Source organism: Saimiri boliviensis, chromosome 15 (assembly GCF_048565385.1).
Source record: "Saimiri boliviensis isolate mSaiBol1 chromosome 15, mSaiBol1.pri, whole genome shotgun sequence".
NCBI lineage: Eukaryota > Metazoa > Chordata > Mammalia > Primates > Cebidae > Saimiri > Saimiri boliviensis.
Genome location: NC_133463.1, coordinates 3,146,263 through 3,169,329, shown reverse-complemented (window position 1 = coordinate 3,169,329; position 23,067 = coordinate 3,146,263). Strand labels below are relative to the sequence as shown.

Genomic DNA, 23,067 nt, shown 5'->3' with positions numbered 1-23,067 from the left:
GAGACTGTCATGAATGCCTGTCGTGTTTGCCTGCCCCACACAGCAGTGTCCTTGGAAAGATCCCTCTACCCCACCTCAGTCCCTGTGATCTGGGTGTGGCCCATCCCATCCTCCAGCTACAGCGTTTTCGCTGGAGGCCTGAGGGCTTCCATTCATCCAGGCCACAGGGCCTGGCCAATGAGGACCACGAGTGTTTGGGCTCCAGCACTTTGGGAGGCCGAGGCAGGTATATCGCTTGAGATCAGGAGTTCGAGACCAGCCTGGTCAACATGGTGAAACCTCGTCTCTACTAAAAATACAAAAATTAGCTGGGCTTGGTGGCAGAAGCCTGCAATCCCAGCTACTCAGGAGGCTGAGGCAGGAAAATCTCTTGAACCGAGGAGGTGGAGGTTGCAGTGAGCTGAGATCGCTCCACTACTGCACTCCAGTCTAGCTGACAGAATTAGATTCTGTCTCAAAAAAAAAAAAAAAGAAAAAAGGAAAAAAAGATACTTCCCCCTCCAAAAAAGAAATTCCCAGAAGAAATGCAAATGGCAGATAAACGTCTGAAAAGGAGCTCAATATCATCAGTTACTTTGGACCTATAGATTGAATCTTAATGAGATACAAATCTTTACACACAGGATCTCTCCTCTAGAAATATTCACACATGTGCACAAAGAGGTTCATACAAATTTAATCATTGTAGCATCATCAGTAACGGTGAAAACTAAAAAATTGACCTGACTGTCGGACCAATTGTGTGCACGGGTCAAAGTGACTAACAGCTGCATGTTGAAGCATGGGGTGCGCGTACATGTACTGCCAGAGAAAGGCTCATAAAACACACTGTCAGATTTAAAAATAAAAAATAAAGCAAGCCATGGAGCATTACATGTAGAATAAATCCATTTATGTTATTTTTAAAATAGGCGAACACAAGAATAATGGACCTTCTCCAAGGCTGTAAGAAATGCACGTTTTATTTTTGTTTTTCAAGTGTACAATGGTATTGAGAAACTATCTACTAATATTTTATACATGGATTTGTTAAGATGAGTCTAATACCCAATGAGTGGGTTAAATTGGGATTTCAGAACATGATTAAATTATTATGAATATTTTTCCTTGGGAAAAAAAATAGTACTAAAAAAAAACTCTCTTATTTCATTTAAATCCCCTTCAGCCATAGAACTTAATAGATGCAGCAATCCTTGCTCTGAATTTAATTATCTGGATCTTCCTGACTCCCACACCCAAATTATTTACTTTAGGGCAAATAAAGTATTATTTACTTCACTTAGTGTTTGTCCCTCTTTGGAAGAAATAAAACTTCTCAGCAAGCAGCCTGAAAAAAGAAATTAGGTGAGGAAGCATTTCCAGATCTTTAGGTCAGACAAGTATGGAAACAGGCCCCAGGGCGTGACTGGTCCCTCTCGAACTGTTTTATGTCTACGCGGGTGGTAGCCTACACCGAAAAGAAAACAGAATTTAAGCAGATTGGGCTATCTGCTTAAATTCTATAGATTCTCCTTGATCAGCTGCACCCCAAACTTCAGATCACAAGTATCCAAGGGGGGCTTAACCAGCTGACCTTGGTTCCATCTGATAGCTCTTCCTAGAACTGTAGCTTTAACTAGAACCCTGATATATGCCTACACCTTCTAGCCTGTGCCTGCACTGATTGTCCAATGAGTGCAGTGAAGAATCCACAGCAAGATATGCCCAAGACCTTACAATGGCCTGGCCTGCCCCACTGTCCACTGTCTCCTCCCTGACCACCTCACCTTCCACCAGCCCTCACTACTCACTCTGCCCTGAAGTGAATAGCCACGCACAATTAATTTTTATTTAACTCATTTATTTGCCCTAAGAGTGTGTGTGTGTGTGTGTGTGTTGCTTAGGATGTGCTATATAAAAGATCATATTATCTGTGAATAAAGATTATTTTACTTCTTTTCCAATTTGAATGCCTTTTATTTCATTTTCTTGCCTAATTACTGTGGCTAGAACCTCCAGGAAAATAATAAATAGAAATGGTAAGAGCAAGCACCCTCCATTTGTTCTAGATCTTTGAGGGAACGCCTTTGTCAGTCTTTCACTATTAAGTTTGATGTCCGTTGTGGGGTTTGTTTTCCCAAATGTCTATTATAGGTTGAGAGAGTTCCCTTCTGTTTCTAGTTTGTGGAGTGCTTTTGTCTAACAGGATGTTGGATTTCACCAAATGCTTTTCATGTGTCTATTGAAATGACCTCTGAATTTTGTCCTCTGGTGTATTATTTTTAAAAAAAAAAAAAAGTCTCACTCAGTCACCCAGGCTGGAGTGCAGTGGCACAATCTGCACACTGCAACCTCCGCCTCCCAGGTTTAACCAGTTCTCATGCCTCAGCCTCCCAAGTAGCTGGGACTACAGGCATGCGCCCACCATGCCCAGCTAATTTTTGTATTTTTGGTAGAAACGGGGTAGGATGGTCTCAATCTCTTGACCTCGTGATCCACCCGCCTCAGCCTCCTGAAGTGCTGAGATTATAGGCGTGAGCCACTGCGCCTGGCCATGGTTAGTGTTTTTTTATTATTATTACTAATTTGTTCTCTTTACTTGTTATAGGTCTATTCAAATTTCCTACTTCTTCTTGAGTTAGTTTTTTTTAGTTTGTGTCTTTCTAGGAACTTGTCTTTGTTATCTAGCATGTTGGCATAATCCTTTCCACTTCTCTTAGGTCAGTAGTAATACTCCTGACTGAAGTCATTTCTGTCTTCACTATTTTCTTGGTCAGTCTAGTTAAAGGCTTGTCAATTTGGCCCATGAATGGACTCAGCAGAACTCAAGGTGTCAAGAGACCCCTGATGCCATGTGGGTCCCACTTGCGTGTGCAGTGGTGGGTCAGCAAGTGCTGATCCCTTCCTACATGCTCCAGAACCACACGCTCTTTCCTTCCCCTCAGTGACATTCAAGTAGCACTGAAATTGGCCCTTTGTCACTATTTTGGAAAACTTTATTTATACAAAGGTAAAGGCTAACATAACCTCAGCGATGTTGAGCGCAAGTTTCACATTTTGACTCCATCTAAAAAATTAAAACAGGCAGAATGATCAAACAATGACACATAATATTATTAGAAAATATATGTAGCTTCCTGACCAGGCACAGTGGTTCATGCCTATAATCACAACACTTTGGGAAACCAAGGTAGGTGGATCACTTGAGGTTAGGAGTTTGAGACTAGCCTGGCCAACATGGGGAAATCCCATTTCTACTACAAATACAAAAATTAGCAGGACGTGGTGGTTGCCTATAGTCCCAGCTACTCGGGAGGCTGAGGCAGGAGAATCACTTGAACCTGGGAGGTGGAAGTTGCTGCTGTGAGCCGAGATCATGCTACTGTACTCCAGCCTGGGCAACAGAGCAAGACTCCATCTCAAAAAAAAAAAAAAAAAAAAAAAGGAAAGAAAGAAAATACATGTAGCATTCATGATCAACTTACTTTGAAGTCATTTTCCCTCCATTAACTAACATTACTTAACCAGCCTCCAAACTGAATGACCTAAGTACTAAAATGTTAGAACCTGGAACCTGAACAGTCCCATGATTTTCAGAAGGACAAGAGCGTCCTTGTACCTGCCTTACTGCTATGGCTTCCTGAAGTCACTGACTGGGCAAGGAAGGGGAGTCTCAGGTGCTGTGCACTTCCAGGGTATGGGCCAGTGGCTGTTCATTTCTTCTCTGTAATAAAGACGTGATAAGAGTTGGATTTAAGTCCTAACATTGGTGGTGGCCTGGACAAGACTAGATAATAACTTGAGAGAAGTGGCTGTCACAGTAACCTTTCCTTGAAACTCACATCTGTGTCCTGCACAGTGTGCAAGTGTATACACACACACACACACACACACACACACACACACACGCCCCTGAACTAACCCCAAGAGGGAGAGAGAAAGAGAGAGATTGATCCGAGCAGAACTAAAAGTCTGATGCTCAGCTCCAGCTGCAGTACGGACTAGAATCAGGCTTATCCAAGTGGTAATAGTTTGTTCCAGAAAAGAATGAGGTTTGACTGTAGCTACTCACGTTCTCTACAGTCTTTCCCTCCGCTTCCGAGCTCATTCTGTCCATCAATTTGTCCATTGATTTTGGTGGTAAAAACATCAAGAAGCAAGATGGCACTATGCATGCACTCTCGAGCCGGCCGTAATCCTGTAAGGAGGGAGGGAAAGACACAGAAGAGCAGTGGACATTTTCTATGCCACGTGGAGAACTGAGGCTTGCTCTGCTAATTACAGATGAGGAATCTTGCAGATTGACTGTCAGATTTAAACGGTAACCAAAGAGACAAAAACCTAAATGAAACAGTAACTGTGGCTGGATCAAGGCAACATCAGCCTTGCTAGGCTGATGACCGTGAGCAGCTCCTCCTGACCCATCAGAGCTGAACAAATGGGTGAAGGATGGTGCTATAGACTGAACTGTATGTCCCACAAATTCATATGGTGAAGCCCTAACCCCAAATATCATTGTATCGTTGGCAATGGGCCTTTGGGAAGGGCTGGAGTTAGAGGAGGTCATGAGGGTAGGCCCCTCACGATGGGGTTGGTGGCCTTATTAGGAGAGAAGGAGGGCAGTCTCTCCTCCAGGTGAGGAGTCAGTGCAGTGGCTGACTGCAAGCTAGGAAGGTGTCCTTGCCAGATAGCAAATCACCCAGCACCTTGATGCTGAACTTCTCAGCTTCCAGAACTGTAAGAAATAAATTTCCATTGTTTAAGGCACTCAAACTATGCTACTTTGTTATAGACTCAAGAGGACTGACACAAGAAGCAATCACAGAGCTGAGTCTGAATAGTATGCGTCTGTTCCTACAGATTCACGATGGGCATTGTCAGTTTCACGGGCCTATACCGTGTGTGCGTGTGTGTGTGTGTGTGTGTGTGTGTGTGTGTGTGTAAATATACATAATGGCTCTGAAGTTTAAAAGGTCAGGACTGCAGCCTAAGCAACATAACAAGCCTCCAGTTCTACAAAAAAATTTTAAAATTAGCAGTCAGGTGTGGTGGCATATGCCTGCAATCCCAGCACTTTGGGAGTCCAAGGTGGCCAGATCACGAGGTCAGGAGTTCAAGACCAGCCTGACCAATATGGCAAAATCTCATCTCTACTAAGAATACAAAAATTAGCCAGGTATGGTGGCTGGTGCCTGTAATCCCAGCTACCTGGGAGGCTGAAGCAGGAGAATTGCTTGAACCCAGGAGGGGGAGGTTGTGGTAAGCCAAGAACATGCCACTGCACTGCAGCCTGGCTGACAGAGTGAGACTCTGTCTCAAAAAAAATAAAATAAAATAAAAAATTAGCACAATAATGCACAGCTATAGTCCCAGCTCTTCAGGAGGCTGAGGCAGAAGGATCACTTGAGTCCAGGAGGTTGAGGCCATAGTGAGCTATGATTGTGTCACTACACTCCAGCCTGGGCAACAGAGCAAGACCCTGTCTCAAAAAAGAAAAACAGAAAAAAAAGATTAGAACCTGGCAAAGAAGGATGTCAATATAAAATGAGAGTATTACTCTATCTTCCATTTTCTGTCATTACAGATGCTAAGATACATGCAATAACCACACAATCCATCAGGAAATACTTGCAAAATTACAGTTATCTTACTAATAGGACATGCTAACCTCACAAGAAAAACACCGCATGTTCTCACTCATAGGTGGGTGTTGAACAATGAGAACACATGGACACAGGGAGGGGAACACTACACACTGGGGTCCGTTGAGGGTAAATGGGGGAGGGACGGGGGGTGGGGAGGTGGGAAGAGATAGCATGGGGAGAAATGACAGATACAGCTGATGGAAAGGAAGGCAGCAAACCACACTGCCATGTGTGTACCTATGCAACAATCTTGCATGTTCTTCACATGTACCCCAAAACCTAAAATGCAATAAAAAAATTTCCTAGATGCATTTTTACAGCACCTATATTTTCATAGCAGCATTTCCTAGTGGATAACACTATTGTATAGTCAATCTTATTGATGTTTTGGAAGAGAAATGTAACATTGATCATGGGAGTCTATAAATTACTTTCTTGTTGGAAGAACATCAATCTAGTGAAGAAAACAGAGTCCCAAGATATCTGATTAGAGGGTTTTAGACCAGCAGTTTTCACATCAGTTGAAGCAGAATTCCTCACTGCTTCAGGGAAATGGAGCACTGGGCTGGGAGGTCAGGGGAAGGGCTCCACGCTCCTCCAGCACCGCCCCCCACTCACAGCTGAGCCACTTCTATCTGGTTCATTTACTGTACACAAAAATTGTGGGGTCTATATGTATTTTATGTTGTATATACTTTAGGTTTTCATGTTACATATTTATATACTTATATCTCTACTAGAACTCATAAATTGACATAAAATACTATTTATAATAGGATACAAAACTAAAAGATTGGAGGTACGCTGAAACTACTAAATATTGTTGAGAGAAATCAAATAAGACTAAAGTGAACAGAAGGCCAGGAGCAGTGGCTCACACCTGTAACCCTAACACTTTGGGAGGCTGAGGCAGGCAGATCCTTTGAGGTCAAGAGTTGGAGACCAGCCTGGCCAACATGGTGAAACCCTGTCTCTACTAAAAATACAAAAAAAAAAAAAAAAAAAAATTAGCCAGGCATGGTGGTGCATGCCTGTAATCCCAGCTACTCAGGAGGCTGAGGTGAGAGGATCGCTTGAACCCAAGTGGCAGAGGTTGCAGTGAGCCGAGATTGAGCCACTGCACACTCCAGCATGGGTGACAGAGTGAGACTCCCTCTCAAATAAATAAATGGAGAGATACTGTATTAGTCAGCGTTCTCCAGAGAAACAGAATATATATATTCTCAGAAAGAGAGAGCTTTATTATAAGGAATGAACTGGGCGAGGCATGATGGCTCATACCTGTGATCTCAGCACCTTGGGAGGCTGAGGTGGGAGGACTGTTTCAGTCTTGGGCAACATAGCGAGACCCCGTCTCTACTCCCACAAAAAAAAAAAAAAAGCCGTTGGCCCATGTGATTCCGGAGGCCAGCCAGTCTGTAGATCTTCAGGGTGAGCCAGCAGGATGGAGAGCTGGGAGACTGAGGGCTTCAGGCTGATGCTGCAGGCTAAGACCCAGGAAGAACCAGTGTTTCCACTTGAGTCTGAAGGAAGGAAAGCGGAAGGCAGGCACGAGGAACCTTCTCTCACTGAAGGAGCACTTTTGTGAGTCGCTTTTCTCTGTGTTTTCTGGTGGCTGCTTTCTATTGTTATGTCGTTACGTTCACTTCCCTGTTCTGCGGTGTCTAATCTATGAATCCCATTCCATTAGGATGAATTCCTGCTCCCATCCATCCTACTTTTCATCTCAGACGTTGTGGTTTTTACTTCTAAAAGTTCAATTTGAGTCCTTTTTCTATTTTCTATGTCACTACTTAACATGTTCAATCTTTCCTGTGGCTTCTTGAATGTATCAAATGCACTTATAACTGTTTTCATGTTCTCATTTGCTCATTCTCTGTGTTATTTCTGGGTCCGTTTTGATGCTTTTTCTCCTCATTGCGGATCTTCTTTTCCTCCTCCTTTGCACACTAGGCAATTTTTTATTACCGGTGTGATTGTCAGGTGCTAGACTTTTTTGTATTCCTAAAATAATCTTGAGTTTTGGACACAGTTCATTTCTGAAAAACAGTTTGATTTTCAGAAATCTGAAAAGAAAAAGCAAGTTAGGTCTTGCTTTTAAACTTTGCCAGGCAGGACCAGGTCAGCATTTGGTCTCTGGTTGATTTATCCTCATAACCAACTGCCTTTTGCACATTTACCCAGCTGTCTTTCAAGAATAAAAGTTGGGGTTTTCAAGGGAAAAAAAATTATCCTCACAACTGAGGCAAAACCCTTCCGGGTGTTCTGCCTGACTGCGGGGGAGCAGGCTCTGTCTCAGGTCCCAGGTGAGCTCTGATCACACTTGTGCTAATCTGTACTGAGCTGGATACTCAATGGGGACCTCTGTAGACCTTCCGAGTTCTCTCTGGCTGTGCAGCTCTCTCCTCTCCAGCACTCTGCCCTGCAAAATCCAGTCATCTTGGCCTCCCAGATTCCTGGCTCTGCCTCCCAAGTTGGGGAGGCTGTGGGTTCCACCTGGTTCCCCTCACGTGTCACGGCCTGGAAACTCCCTGCCTGCAACAAGCTGGGGCGGCCGCAGGACTCAGCTCCCTTGTTTCCTGTCTTCATGTCTTGATATCCGTGGTTTCATAGCTTCTGTCTGGGTTTTGGTTGCTTCGGGTAAGAGAATCTCTTTGGTCCCTGTTAAAGAAATAGCTATCCTTATCTGTACGAGTATCCTCTATCAAAACAAGTGAAAATTATGAACAAGAATTTCATTGTGGACTTTTTCATGTTGTTGAAGCAACTGCTCATATGATCCAGGAGATTCAAACCACTACAAAGAGGAAATACAATATGTGACAAGGAAATAACATGTTTTTTTAATGACTGGCAGACCTTGGAAAAGAAGTAGAAAGAAAGAAAATCACAAAAATGAAAGCAAAATTGGAGGTAACAGAAGGGAAACTATGCATGGCCAAAAACCCAGGCAGAGCTGGAGAGGAAAGAATTAGACAAGCAGGAAGAAGGAAATGGAAGCAAATAATTGTTTTAAAAGTCAGAGAGAAACTAACTGCTGTGGATGAATGGCAATGGGGGGCCAATTTACACATAAGATGAAAACAAAAATAATAAGACAAACTAAATGTTTAAACATATAATTCAATAAAATGTTCCAGAACTAGAAGACATAACTATACCATGTCCAAGAAAAAACTGACGCAAAGCATTCAACCCTGAGGCATATTCCAAAAAGCCTGTGTAGGTTGGGCACAGTGGCTCAGGCCTATAACCCCAGCACTTTGGAGGCCAAGGCAGCTGGATCACCTGAGGTCAGGAGTTCAAGACCAGATTTGCCAAAATGGCGAAACCCCATCACAGCATCGTACTCCAGCATGGTCAGCAAAGCAAGACTGTCGAAAGAAAGAGAGAGAGAGAGAAGGGAGGGAGGGAGGAGGGAGGCAAAGAATGAAAGAAAGAAAAAGAGAGAGGAAGGAAGGAAGGAGGGAGGGAGGGAGGGAACAAAAAGCCTGTGTACATCCAGGTAAACAGCTCAAGCCCACAAATAGAGGCAGCAGGGAGTGGATGAGGCTGACCTCAAGGCTCAGCAGTGTTCAATTCTGGAAGACAGTGGAGCAGTGTAAAAAATGTGCTCAAGGAAAGAACACATAGCCTGAGAACTTTATATACAGCCAAGCTGTCATTCAAGAACTCAGGCGACAAATCAAAAAGCCTCAGCCTCCTATTTTCCATGAGTTTGTCTTTAGAAACTACCAAGAATGGGCCGGGTGCGGTGGCTCAAGCCTGTAATCCCAGCACTTTGGGAGGCCGAGGCGGGTGGATCACAAGGTCAAGAGATCAAGACCATCCTGGTCAACATGGTGAAACCCCGTCTCTACTAAAAATACTAAAAATTAGCTGGGCATGGTGGCGTGTGCCTGTAATCCCAGCTACTCAGGAGGCTGAGGCAGGAGAATTGCCTGAACCCGGGAGGCGGAGGTTGCGGTGAGCCGAGATCGCGCCATTGCACTCCAGCCTGGGCAACAAGAGCGAAACTCCATCTCAAAAAAAAAAAGAAAAGAAACTACCAAGAATGAATATCAGCCAACCAAACATAAAAGGAAAAACAATTGCAAAAAGGAAACCCATTGTGGTGGCTCACACCTATCATCCCAGCACTTTGGGAGGCTGAGGGCAAAAGGATCACTCGAGTCCAGGAGTTCAAGACCAGCCTGGGCAACATAGTGAGACTCCATCTCTACAAAAAAATACAAAAATTAGCCGGGCGTGGTGGCTCAAGCCTGTAATCCCAGCACTTTGGGAGGCCAAGACGGGTGGATCACGAGGTCAAGAGATCGAGACCATCCTGGTCAACAAGGTGAAATCCCATCTCTACTAAAAACACAAAAAATTAGCTGGGCATGGTGGCACGTGCCTGTAATCCCAGCTACTCAGGAGGCTGAGGCAGGAGAATTGCCTGAACCCAGGAGGCGGAGGTTGCGGTGAGCCGAGATCGCGCCATTGCACTCCAGCCTGGGTAACAAGAGTGAAACTCCGTCTCAAAAAAAAAAAAAATACAAAAATTAGCCAGGTGTGGTGGCACACACCTGTAGTCCTGGCTACTTAAGAGGCTGGGGTGGGAGGATCAATTGAGCCCAAGAGGTTGAGGCTGCAGTGAACCATGATCAAGCCACTGCACTTCAGACTGGGCAACATAGCAAGACCCCGTCTCCAAAAAAAGCAGGGGTGGCAAGAATAGGACTAACACGAAAGCAAATATGATCACAGAATAATACAAATACTATAAATACTGGCAAGGAAAACATAACAATCAAAAATTGGAAAGGGAAGGGAGAGAAGTTGGCAGCTCACAGCTCTCACGGGAGCTCCCCCTGCATGAGGTTAAGTCCTTTCTGGGGCGGTCCACGTGCAACAATGGTCCATGCATGGGTCCCAGGGCCCAGTGCCCTCCCTGGACCCGCAGCACTCTCTAGGGCCTCCCCAGCTTCAGCACGCCTCAGGGACTGGCTGCAGCCTCTACTGTGACCACCTGACAGCTCAACCCGTTGCTAGGGTGCAGAGGCCCTGCCACGTGGGCCACACAACTCAGGAAGGCCTAAGAGATTAGCAGTATCTAGGGTGAAGAAAGACGGTGGGTGGAGCAGTGTCTTGCGGCAGGTGCCTCCAGGACTGCCAGGCCTTAAGCAATGCCCCGTTGGCTGGAGCAGACAGTTGCACCTTTCGAGAATGGCTCTTGGTGCACTACTGGCCCTGGGAGAGACAGTGTGCATGCTCATAGCCAGCCAGGTGGCTGAGCAGCCAGGACTGCCACGACAGCGGGCTCTGTCAGACCCAGCACGCCGCAGGTCCGGTGGGCCCATCCCCGCACCTTGCAGGGAGCAAGCCACTGGGAAGGGAAGGGGTACTTGGGGTCAGGCACGATCCGGACCAGCAGGGGCGGCCAGCCAGCAAGCCAGCGCTCTGACCATCACGCTACCCCTGCCGTCGCCTCAGCGTGCTCCCTGGCTCACACCTGTGGCCACACTGAGAGGCGGGACGTTTCTGAGGCCAGCTCAGCAAGGAAGAGCAAGGTCTGCAGAGCCCCAGTGCTGCGCCCTGGAGAGTCATGCATCACAGCCCCACCGAGGACCCCCCTGCGAGTGGCAGCGAGGGGCATCTGCCCAGGACGGAGCCCCTGGCCCACACCCCGCGTCCCCGCGGCCTGAGGCTGGAACACAGAGGGACTGGAAGAAGAGCAGGCTTGGCTGGGGGGGAGGGACCTGAAGGAAAACAACAGGAGGCCAGAGACAAGGAGGCCGAAGGGAGGGGCCGCGGTGCGCCTGTGGGAGTGGCACAGAGCGTGGGCACCACGCCCACCACAAAAGAGACGCCAACACCCAGGCTGGCAGAGCAGCTCAGGGCCGAACCGGCGGGTCTGTCATCAGCCACCTTGGGGCAGGCATGGCAGGTGTGTGCAGAGTGTCAACAGCGGAAGGAAGGTTGGAGGTCTCAGGGCCACCTGGGCTTCCACTCCCCAAAGCCACTCTTCCAACCACTGCTGCTCAGTGTCCCACCCACTCGCGACAGCGACCAACTCAGGGCCCTATACACCACCAGGCCAGAGATGGTCAACCAGATGCCCGGGGCACAGAGGGTCCGCCAGAGCCCTTCTCCTGGGAAGGGTGGCTTCGACTCACCTGAAACAGACATTCCCTCCCAATGAGTCAGCCCTTCCTGCCTCATGCCCTGTTCCTAGGGGCAGCCGGGACCAGGACTGACAGACACAAAGGTCCAGGCCCCTAAATTCAGACAGTTCTGAAGGGCCGTCCCTCTGTTGGGAATCGTATCACAGCTCACATTCTCCGTCTACCCAGACCTGATCTTTCTACTTCCAGGAGTGTTGCTCCCAGGAGCAATTCTCGACAGCCTCCCTGCAGGAAAAGCTTCCTCTCACAGCCGGCGTCCAGGAGAACGACTTGCAAAGGGAGCCAGGTTAGACCCAGAAAGACCAGCCGAGGCCAGTGTGTGCGGGCACCTCTCCACACACCCCGTTGTTGGTCCAGACCAGATGGCTAGGCACGGTCTAGCATTAGATTCTCAAAGACAAAGCAGTTGATTCTGATCTCTGAGTTTCCATCAAGGGATCCAGGCAGCGGCTCACAGCCCTGAAGGTGCATCCGGGATCTGGGCCTCTGGATTTGACGATCAGGATTCCAAGACAGAACAAAGAGCCGTTGAACTGGCAAATACACCTAACAACAGCAAGGGCCCCATTTGCCACTACTGGCTGTGACGTCACTTGCATTAAGTAAATAAAAATCATAAAATATGCCATAAATACAAAATTTAAAAACCAGAACGGAAAAATGACAAAACGATATCAACTATGACCACCTTAATTGTTAGCAATGAAATTACAACTGGCTGGGCACAGTGGCTCATGCTTGTAATCCCAGAACTTTGGGAGGCCAAGTCGGGCAGATCAACTGAGGTCAGGAGTTCGAAACCAGTCTGGCTAACATGGTGAAACCCCATCTTTACTAAAAATATGTAACTTAGCCGAGTGAGGTGGCGGATGCCTGTAATCCCAGCTACTGGGGAGGCTGAGGCAGGAGAATAACTTCAACCCAAGAGGTGGAGGTTGCAGTGAGCTGAGATCATGCCACTGCACTCTAGCCTTGGCAACAGAGCAAGTCTCTGTCTCAAAAAAAAAAAAGGAAAAAAAAAAAACAAAACAGAGCAGCTTGGCTTGAACATGACAGTAAGGATGAGAACACTGGTCTTCTGACTTGGAAAATGGGTTGTATCTGGAGGAGAGCTTATTATTAAACTGGATTAAACTATACTAAAATAATGTCTCTGCAGTCAGCTAGGTGCTCCCTGTCAACGCCCTTCAGTGTGCCAATCCATATGTAACACAAAGCGAGGTGCTATTCTTAATGCCCACAAAGCATGAGAACAGGCAGTCACACAAATCCTGAAATGACTTAAATATGGCTAATATGACTCCCTAGGAAAACTGCCATCTCTGCTAAGTCAAGGAGAAATAGAAATTTAGTTTCCGTGTCCCCCATTCCATTCCACTTTCTCTCCTCTTTCTTTTTTTTTTTTTTTTTTTTTTAGATGGAGTTTCGCTCTTGTTACCCAGGCTGGAGTGCAATGGCGCGAACTCGGCAATTCTCCCGCCTCAGCCTCCCGAGCAGCTGGGATTACAGGCACGCGCCACCATGCCCATCTAATTTTTTGTATTTTTAGTAGCGACAGGGTTTCACCATGTTGACCAGGACGGTCTCGATCTCTTGACCTCGTGATCCACCCGCCTCAGCCTCCCAAAGTGCTGGGATTACAGGCTTGAGCCACCACGCCCGGCCTTTTTTTTTTTTTTTTTTTAAGACAGACTCTTGCTCTGTCACCCAGGTGAAGTGCAACGGCATGGTCTCGGCTCACTGCAACCTCTGCCTCCCAGGTTCAAGCGATTCTCCCACATCAGTCTCCCAAGTAACTGGGATTACAGGCACTCGTCATCATGCCCAGCCAATTTTTGTAGAGACAGGGTTTTACCATGTGACCAGGCTGGTTTTGAACTCCTGACGTCAGGTGATGTGCCCACCTAGGCCTCCCGAAGTGCTGGGATTACAGGCATGAGCCACTGCGCCCAGCCTCTTTCCTCTTTACTCAGAGGTCTCTTTTCCTGCCACAAAAGACAGAAATTGCCAACTAAAAGCAAGCCTTTAAAATCATATAAGGCTATTTGTAGGGCCTGACACAAAAAGATAATTCTAATATCTGTCTTCCTAGAACTTTAACTTTTAGAGATGCCATATTTATAAACTTCATATTAATTCTAATTATTCAATTTATCAAGTGAATGTAGCAAGATATCTAAGCAATCATATATTGCAAATTTTCATAATTTTATCACACTTTATTAAATGATCTTTAATATAGTAAAATAAGATAAACCCTGAGATATAAAGACCATAGCCAAATCCCTTTTGAGACATAACCAAATAAGGCACCAAAAGTGATAAACTAATAATTTTGGGCCCTAGAGAAAATAATGGGTTCTAATTCAATACTGGAAATACTAGAAATTCAATCAGAAAGCAGATAACAGCCCTCCTGGTGTTTGGTTTTCTCAACCAATATTCTGATGTTGAACAACAGTTTCATGTCCCTCAGTAACTCTGGCACATTCCCTGTTTGCTTATCTAAGATCGGTCTCTGTTAACAATCGGTTTTGCTGTTTTTAAAACTGCCAGCTGCCAGGGTCCAGCACGGTGGCTCATGCCTATAATCCCAGCACTTTGGGAGGCCAAGGCAGGCAGATCACTTGAGGTTAGGAGTCTGGGACCAGCCTGACCAACTTGGTGAAACCCTGTCTCTACTAAAAATACAAAAATTAGCCAGGTGTAGTGGCAGGCACCTGTAATCCCAACTACTCAGGACACTGAGGCAGGAGAATCACTTGAACCTGGGAGGCAGAGGTTGCAGTGAGCTGAGATCACGCCACTATACTCCAGCCTGGGCAACAGAGCAAGCCTCCATCTCAATCTCAATCTCAATCAGTCAATCAATAAAAATAAAACTGCCAGGATCATTCGAGGAAACTCTATCCATAGTTTCTCTGAACATGGTTGCCACATAGTGAAATGGCACATAGCATTTCATGAAAGGAAGCGCGAGTGTTCTCCCCTCACAGGTTTCTGAACCCTCATCCTTGCTGGCTCCACAGCCAGGCTGGCTCCACCTTGCCATGTGTCTTCCTCCAGCAGACTCAGAACTAGAAGGGAAGGGAGTCGAACTCAAGGTAACCCACTTTTTTAAGAGCAATGGAGAAAGAGAAAGGGCTTCAGAACTATTTAGGTTTCACTTGTGTGTTCACAGCATGATATAAAAAGTGAATCTTCAGGAGAATCAGAAAGGAAAAGCACCTGCCTGCTCCGAGGACATGGATTTTGTTCCTGACGAGCCTCTCTAGAGACCCGTGTTTTATGCACACGCTCCTCTCACTCAAGCTGGGCTCCCTCCACACACACAGCGCCGAATGCTGTGGTCGGCTCTGATCTCTGTTGTGTCACGTGAAAAGCAATTGTGATAAAACATGTATGCACATTTTTACATCTATAAAGTGCCTGATACTAAACAAGTCTGGTCTTTGCAAAACTTCAGCTTCTATTTAGCAAAATCAAAAGTAAGACAAACAAATGTCCTATTTCTCTTAGGAAGCACCGACTGGCAAAACAGTTCTGGTCAAACACAGGAATTTTTGCTCCCCGAAGGCCAGGATAACACATGTGTCTATAAATAGCAAAGAAGCAGTCCTGGAAAGTAACACATGAAAAGGGGTGGTGTCAAGCTTCTTTCTCTCTGAGTCTCGCATCAGCCCCAATGAATTTCCTCCAAAGTCTGCCTTGCTGCGCCTGCCTATTTTCAACCCAGTCTGGTCACCTCCAGCTATTACACTCACTACCAGGTCAGAAGAAACAGAGATGGGCTTTTTGCAGGTACAGCTAGTGCTCGACTTACGACCACGATTGGTTCTGACAGACTGGTCGTAACACGATTTGGTTATAAGTTGAGTAGGCTATATGTACAGTACTGTGAAATGATGTTATAAAAATCTTTAAGTCATGTTTTATCATAATTTTTTTCATTATTGTTATATATCATAATTTTCTTTGTTCATTTTATGCCATTTGTATCATCTCTACACCATTTTGTTTCTTATTTTTACATTCGTCAGGTTTAAGTAAAACACTGCATTACCAGTACAACTGGTTTAATATTTGCAAAACATACAAAATTACAAAATACAGGTGCATACAAAAATACAAAATACACATGTAAAAAATACCATAGGAAACATTTTCCCAATTGCAAAACATATCAAAATATATAAACATGTACAAAACACAAATTGCTGTACCGAGTCTGGGATAACAGTTGGAATGGTGCACGCGGAGATGGTAGTGCTGCCGGAAGCTGGTCCTCACTGTCTATGCCCAGCTGGGCAACGTTTGCGCTGCCAGACGCGGAGCAGTCGAGGCTAGTGATTGTGGTCGTAAAGTCGAATGGTCGTAAGTTGCATAGGTCGTAAGTCGATCAATACCTGTAATTCTTTATCCATAAGCACTGCCAAGCAACCCCATTACTCACCCATATACTGTTTTTCTCTGAATCGTCAAGGCTGTTAACCACAGCAATAGCGTAGAAAGCACCGTGGTATTCAGATGTTCTTTATCTAGCTTCAGTTTTAGGTCTCCACTACTTCGCAATTCAACTGGATGGCAATCGACAACTTCCTTGGTGAGCTGGTATTTCGGAATTCAGCCAGCTCCACTTTTAGCAGTATTCCACCCCTCTCCTCGCATCCTGCCAACCAGGAAAGTCAGGCCTGGAAAGACCTAGGTGGTAGAACGGATGGCTTCAGCAATCATCCTCCTGCTGCGGGGACACCAGTTTAACAACCATCTACACACGAAAAAAGCCACCTTCATGAGAACCAGAAACCAGGTGGACACTCACAGTACCGGGCTGTAACTTCGTATCAGTGAAATAGGCACCAAAGAGTTAAGGAGAACAGTCCTAACTCGCCAATGCCACCCCTCCCAACCCCTGGCAGTGGCTGCGTGGTGCCCAGAGCATCTCTGTGTGCTGGGGAAAGGGGGGACGCAGCAATCATGAGGCCTGGAATTCAATACTGCCCTGTTATAGCAGAAAAGAAAGCCAGATCAAACTCAGCTGATGCCCACCCAGGAAGGGAGTGTTTAACCAGCCCTGGCCAGGGGGAAACGCCCATCCCCTCCATCTGAACCTGAGTCCCTGCCAGCCTTGCCACCACGAGCTGTGGTGCTCTAGGGCCCTACATAAACTAGAAAGGCACGCTAGGTCACAAGGACAGGAACTTCTAGGAGACTCCTAGTGCTCAACTGGGCTCAGAGCCGGCGAACTGGGAAGCACGTGACATACTGAGACGCCAGCCACGGCAGCTAAGGGACAGCTGGCACCACTCCCCCCTTACCCTCAGGCTGCATGGCTCGGGGCTCCAAACGAGACCCCTTCATGTGCTCGAGGAGACGAGACAGATGAGTGGGGAGGATTTTGCCTTGTATCTTGGATATCGGCTCCGCCTTAGCAGGAAAGGACACTGGGCAGAGTCATGAGGCCCCCTTTCCAGGCCGAGTGCCTAATGATATTTCTAGACACATCCTGGGCCAAAAGCAATCCTGCTGCCTTGAAGGGAAGGAGCTGGTCCTGGCAGGATTCATCACCTGCTAACTGAAGAGCCCTGGATCCCTGAATAACCAGCAGCGACACCAGGTACTGCGTCAGGGCCTTGGCTGAGACTCGGAGAGTCAACACACTCCCAGCTGTGGTGCTATGGGGTGAGACTCCTTCCGCGTGAGAAAAGCAGGGGAAAAAGAAAAAGGGACTTGGTCTTGCACCTTAGGTGCCAGCTAGGCCACAGGGGAGTAAAGCACCCTGTAGGGTCTACTGTTTCCAGGACTTGGCTCATGGACAGCAGTTCTGGACCCGCCTTGGGCCAGCGGGCTGCCTGCTGCCCTGAGGGTGAGTCCCCAGCCAGGCAGCACTCACCACACGCTGAATGAAGAGCACATGGGACTCAAGGGAACATCCACAATAGTCTGGCATTTCTCCCACGGGCTAGTGGAGGTGCGGCCGTGGGGTGAGGCTCTGCTGCCTTGGAAAGGGAACGGAAGAGTGGGAAGCATTGCATCCTGTGGTTTCAGTGCCAGCTCAGCGAAGTACAATAGAACACAAGGTAGACGCCTAAGGCTTTTCACTCTAGTTCCCGGTTCCCAGACGGCACCTCTAGACCTGTTCAGGGCCTGGGAGAAGTCACCACCCTGAAGGGAAGGTCACAGGCCTGGCTGGCTTTGCTATCAGCTAACTGTAAAGTCATGGGCCCTCAGCAAACAAAGGCAGTAACCAGGCAGTGGCTATGGCAGGCCTTGAGCAACACCCGTTGTGTGCCGCCTTCCGGTCTGACCCAGCACAGTCCTAGTGGTGGTGGCCACAGGGGTACTTGTATCACTCATCCCCAGGTCCATGTAGCTCAGAACAAAGAGAGTTTTCATTTGTTTGGGAGAAAGTAAGGAAACAGAACAACAGTTTCTGCCTGGTAATCCGGAGAATTCTTCCAGATCTTGTCCAAGACCATCAAGGCCATACCTCTACAAGTCTACAAGAACCAGAAGCTTGAGATGACCCCTAACGCAGATACATCTTAGATAAAAATACCTAAGTCCTTTTGAATATCTGGAACAGATTCAAACAAGCCTAGACTGAGAAAACAATAATAAATACCTAACTCTTGAATGCCCAGACATAAATGAACATCTACAAGTAGCAAGACCATCTAGGAAAACATAACCTCACCAAATGAACTCAGTAACTCACCAGAGATGAATCCTGGAGAAACAGAGACTTTTAAACAGAGAATTCTGTCTTTCAGACAAAGAATTCAAAATAGCTGTGTTGAGGAAACTCAAATTCAAGATAACACAGAGAAGGAATTCAGAATTTTATCACATAAACTTAACAAAGAGATTGAAATAATTTAAATGAATCAAGCCGGGTGCAGTGGCTCACACCTGTAATCCCACCACTTTGGGAGGCTGAGGCAGGTGGATCATGAGGTCAGGAGTTTGAGACCAGCCTGACCAACATGGTGAAATCCCATCTCTACTAAAAAATACAAAAATTAGCCAGGTGTGGTGGCACACACCTGTAGTCCCAGCTACTCGGGAGGCTGAAGCAGGAGAATCACTTGAACCCAGGAGGCAGAGGTTGCAGTGAATTGAGACTATGCCACTGCACTCCAGCTTGGGTGATAGAGTGAGAGTCCATCTCAAAAAAAAAAAAAAAATCAAGCAGAAATTCTGGAGCTGAAAAATGCAATTGGCATACTAAATGCATCAGTCTTTTAAAAGCAGAACTGATCAAGCAGAAGAATTAGTGAGCTTGAAGACAGGCTATTTGAAAATACACAGAGAAGGCTGGGCACGGTGGCTCACAGCTGCAATCCCAGCACTTTGGGTGGCCAAGGCGGGTGGATCAGCTCAGGTCAGGAGTTCAAGACCAGCCTGGCCAACATGATGAAATCCATCTCTACTAAAGATACAAAAATTAGCTGGGCACGGGATGGGTGCCTGTAATCCCAGCTACTCAGGAGCCTGAGGCAGGAGAATTGCTTGAACCTGGGAGGCAGAGGTAGCAGTGAGCTGAGATTGCACCACTGCACTCCAACCTGGGTGACAGAACAAGACTCCATCTTAAAAAAATAAAAATAAGAAAAGAAAATGAACAGAGGAGACAAAAGAAAAAATAATTTTTTTAAAAATGAAGCACACCTAAAGGATTTAGAAAATAGCCTCAAAAGGGCTAGGCATGGTACCTCACGCCTGTAATCCCAGCACTTTGGGAGGCCAAGGCAGGTGGATCATGAGGTCAAGAGATCAAGACCATCCTGGCCAATATGATAAAATCCCATCTCTATTAAAAATACAAAAATTAGCTGGGTGTGGTGGTGCACACCTGTAGTCCCAGCTACTCAGGAGGCTGAGGCAGGAGAACTGCTTGAACTGGGGAGGCAGAGGTTGCAGCGAGCCAAGATGGTGCCACTGCATTCCAGCCTGGAGAGAGAGCGAGACTCCATATCAAAAAAAAAAAAAAAAAAAAAAAAAAAAAAAAAAAAAAAGATAGATAGACAATAGCCTCAAAAGGGCAAATCTAAGACTTACTGGCTTTAAATAGGAGGTAGAGAAAAAAATAGAGGTAGAAAGTTTATTTAAAGGAATATAAACAGAACTTCCCAAACCTAGAGAAAGATATAAAGACCCAAGTACAAGAAAGTTAAAGAACACAAAGCAGATTTAACTGAAAGAATACTACCTCCAGACATTTAATAATCAAACTCCCAAAGGTCAAGGATAAAGAAAGAATCCTAAAAGCAGCAAAAGGAAAAAACCGAATAATATACAATGGAGCTCCAATACGTCTGGCAGCAGGCTTTTCAGTGAAAACCTTACAGGCCAAGAAAGAGTAGCACACCATGAAGTGCTGAAGGAAAAAGTCCTTTACCATAGAATATTATATCTGCTGAAAAAATGCTTCAAACATGAAGGAATAATAAAAGACTTTCCCAGACAGACAAAAGCTGAGGGATTTCATCAATGCCGGACCTGTCGTGCATGAAATGCTAAAGGGAGGATTTTGATCAGAAAACATAAAGGTCATTATGAACAATAAGAAATCATCTGAATGTTCAAAACTCGCTGGTAATAAGTACTCAGAAAAACACGGAATATTATAACACTGTAGCTGTAGTGTTTAAACTGCTCTTAAATAGAATGACTAAATAATGAACCAATCAAAAATAATAACCACAAGAAGAAAAATTATAACTACAACAACTTTTGAGACATAGCACAATAAAATATAAATAGAAACAACAAAAAGTTTAAAAGTGAGGAGATAAAGTTAAGGCATAGAGTCTTTATTAGTTTTCTTTTTGCTTATTTGTTTATGCAAACAGTGTTAAGTTGTTATCAGTTTAAAATAAATTATAAGATAGTATTTGTAAGCTTCCTAGTAACCTCCAATTTAAAAAAATACAACAGATACCCAAAAAATAAAAAGCAAGAAACTAAATCGTATCAGCTGAGAAAATCACCTTCACTAAAAGGAAGACAGAAAAGAAAGGAAGAGAAGACCACAAAACAACCAGAGAGCAAATAGCAAAATGGCAGGTGTCAGCTCTTACATATCAGTAATATTGAAAGCAAAATGATTAAACTGTCCAATCAAAAGATACAGAGTGCATTAACAGGTTTTAAAAAATGATCTGTTGCCTACAAGAAACATGCACTTTACCTATAAAGACACATATAGACTGAAAGGACGGAAAAAGATAAAATTCCATACCAATGGAAACCAGAAAAGAGCAGGAGTAGCTGTATTTATATCAGAAAAAAAAATAGATTTCAAGGCAACTATAAGAGACAAAGAAGTCACTATATGATAAAGGGATCAACAAGAGGATATAACGATTTTAAATATATATGTAACACTAGAGCACCCAGATATATAAAGCAAGTATTATTAGAGCTAAAGAAAATCATAGGCCCCAACACAATAATACCTGGAGACTTTAACACCCCACTTTTAGCACTAGACAGATCTTTCAGACAGAAAATCAACAAAGAAACATTGGACTTAATCTGCACTGTAGACCAAATGGACCTAATCGATATTTACAGAACATTTCATCCAATGGCTGCAGAATACACATTCTTTTTTATTTTTATTTATTTATTTATTGAGATAGAGTCTAACTCTGTTTTCCAGGCTGGAGTGCAGTGACATGATCTCGGCTCACTGCAACTCCACCTCCCAGGTTCAAGCAATCGTGCCTCAGCCTCCCAAGTAACTGGAATCACAGGAGTGCACCACCATGCCTGGCTAACTTTTGTAATTTTAGTAGAGACTGGGTTTCACCATGTTGCCCAGGCTGGTCTCGAACTCCTGACTCAGGTGATCCAGCCGCCTCAGCCTCCCAAGGTGCTGGGATTACAGGTGTGAGCCAGTGCTCCTGGGCCAGAATGCACATTATTTCCTTAGCACCTACATTATTCTCAAAAATAGACCACATGTTAGGTCACAAAACAAGTCTAAAAACATTCAAAAAAATGAAATAATATCAATCATCTTCTCTGAAAATGGAATAAAATTAGGAACTAATGACAAGAAGAACTTTGGAAACTATACAAATACAAGGAAATTAAACAATACGCTCCTGAATGATCAGTAAGTCCAGGAGCGAGATCCCTCCAAAATCAAGTGGGGCGATGCTGGTGCTGAGTACGTGGTGGAGTCCACTGGCGTCTTCACCACCATGGAGAAGGCTGGGGCGCACTTGCAGGGGGGAGCCAAGAGGGTCACCATATCTGCCCCCTCTGCTGATGCCCCCATGTTCGTGATGGGCGGGAACCATGAGGAGTATGACAGCAGCCTCAAGATCGTCAGCAATGCCTCCTGCACCACCAACTGCTTAGCACCCCTGGCCAAGGTCATCCCTGACAACTCTGGTATCGTGGAAGGACTCATGACCACCGTCCACGCCATCACTGCCACCCAGAAGACCGTGGATGGCCCCTCCGGGAAACTGTGGTGTGATGGCCGTGGGGCTCTCCAGAACATCATTCCTGCCTCTACTGGCGCTGCCAAGGCCGTGTGTCAGTGGTGCCAATGTGTCAGTGGTGCCAATGTGTCGTCAGTGGTGGACCTGACCTGCCACCTAGAAAAACCTGCCAAATATGATGACATCAAGAAGGTGGTGAAGCAGGCGTCAGAGGGCACCCTCAAGGGCATCCTGGGCTACACTGAGCACCAGGTGGTGTCTGTCCTCTGACTTCAACAGTGACACCCATTCTTCCACCTTCAATGCTGGGGCTGGCATCGCCCTGAACGACCACTTCGTCAAGCACGTTTCCTGGTATGACAATGAACTTGGCTACAGCAACAGGGTGGTGGACCTCACGTCCCACACGGCCTCCAAGGAGTAAGACCCCTGGACCAGCAGCCCCAGCGAGAGCACGAGAGAAAGAGAGGCCCTCACTGCTGGGGAGTCCCTGCCACACTGAGTCCCCCACCACACTGAATTGCCCCTCCTCACAGTTTCCATGCAGACCCCTTGAAGAGGGAGGGGCCTAGGGAGCCCCACCTTGTCGTGTACCATCAATAAAGTTCCCTGTGCTCAGCCAAAGAAAAAAAGTTGGCTTTTTAGGGAAGTTAAACAAAACTGACAAATCTTTAGCCGGACTAAGAAAAAAAGATCCAAACAAATAAAATCACAGATGGAAAAGGATACATTAGCGCTGATACCACGAAATTCAAAGGATCATTAGGAGCTACTATAAGCAACTATATACCAACAAATTGGAAAATCTAGAAGAAA

General features: G+C 45.7%; 1 pseudogene; it reads left to right on the top strand.

Annotated features, from left to right (window-relative positions):
• Window positions 1-20,853: 20,853 nt before the first annotated feature.
• LOC101029534 (glyceraldehyde-3-phosphate dehydrogenase-like) lies at window positions 20,854-22,675 on the top strand (annotated as a pseudogene).
• The last annotated feature ends 392 nt before the right edge of the window (window positions 22,676-23,067 follow it).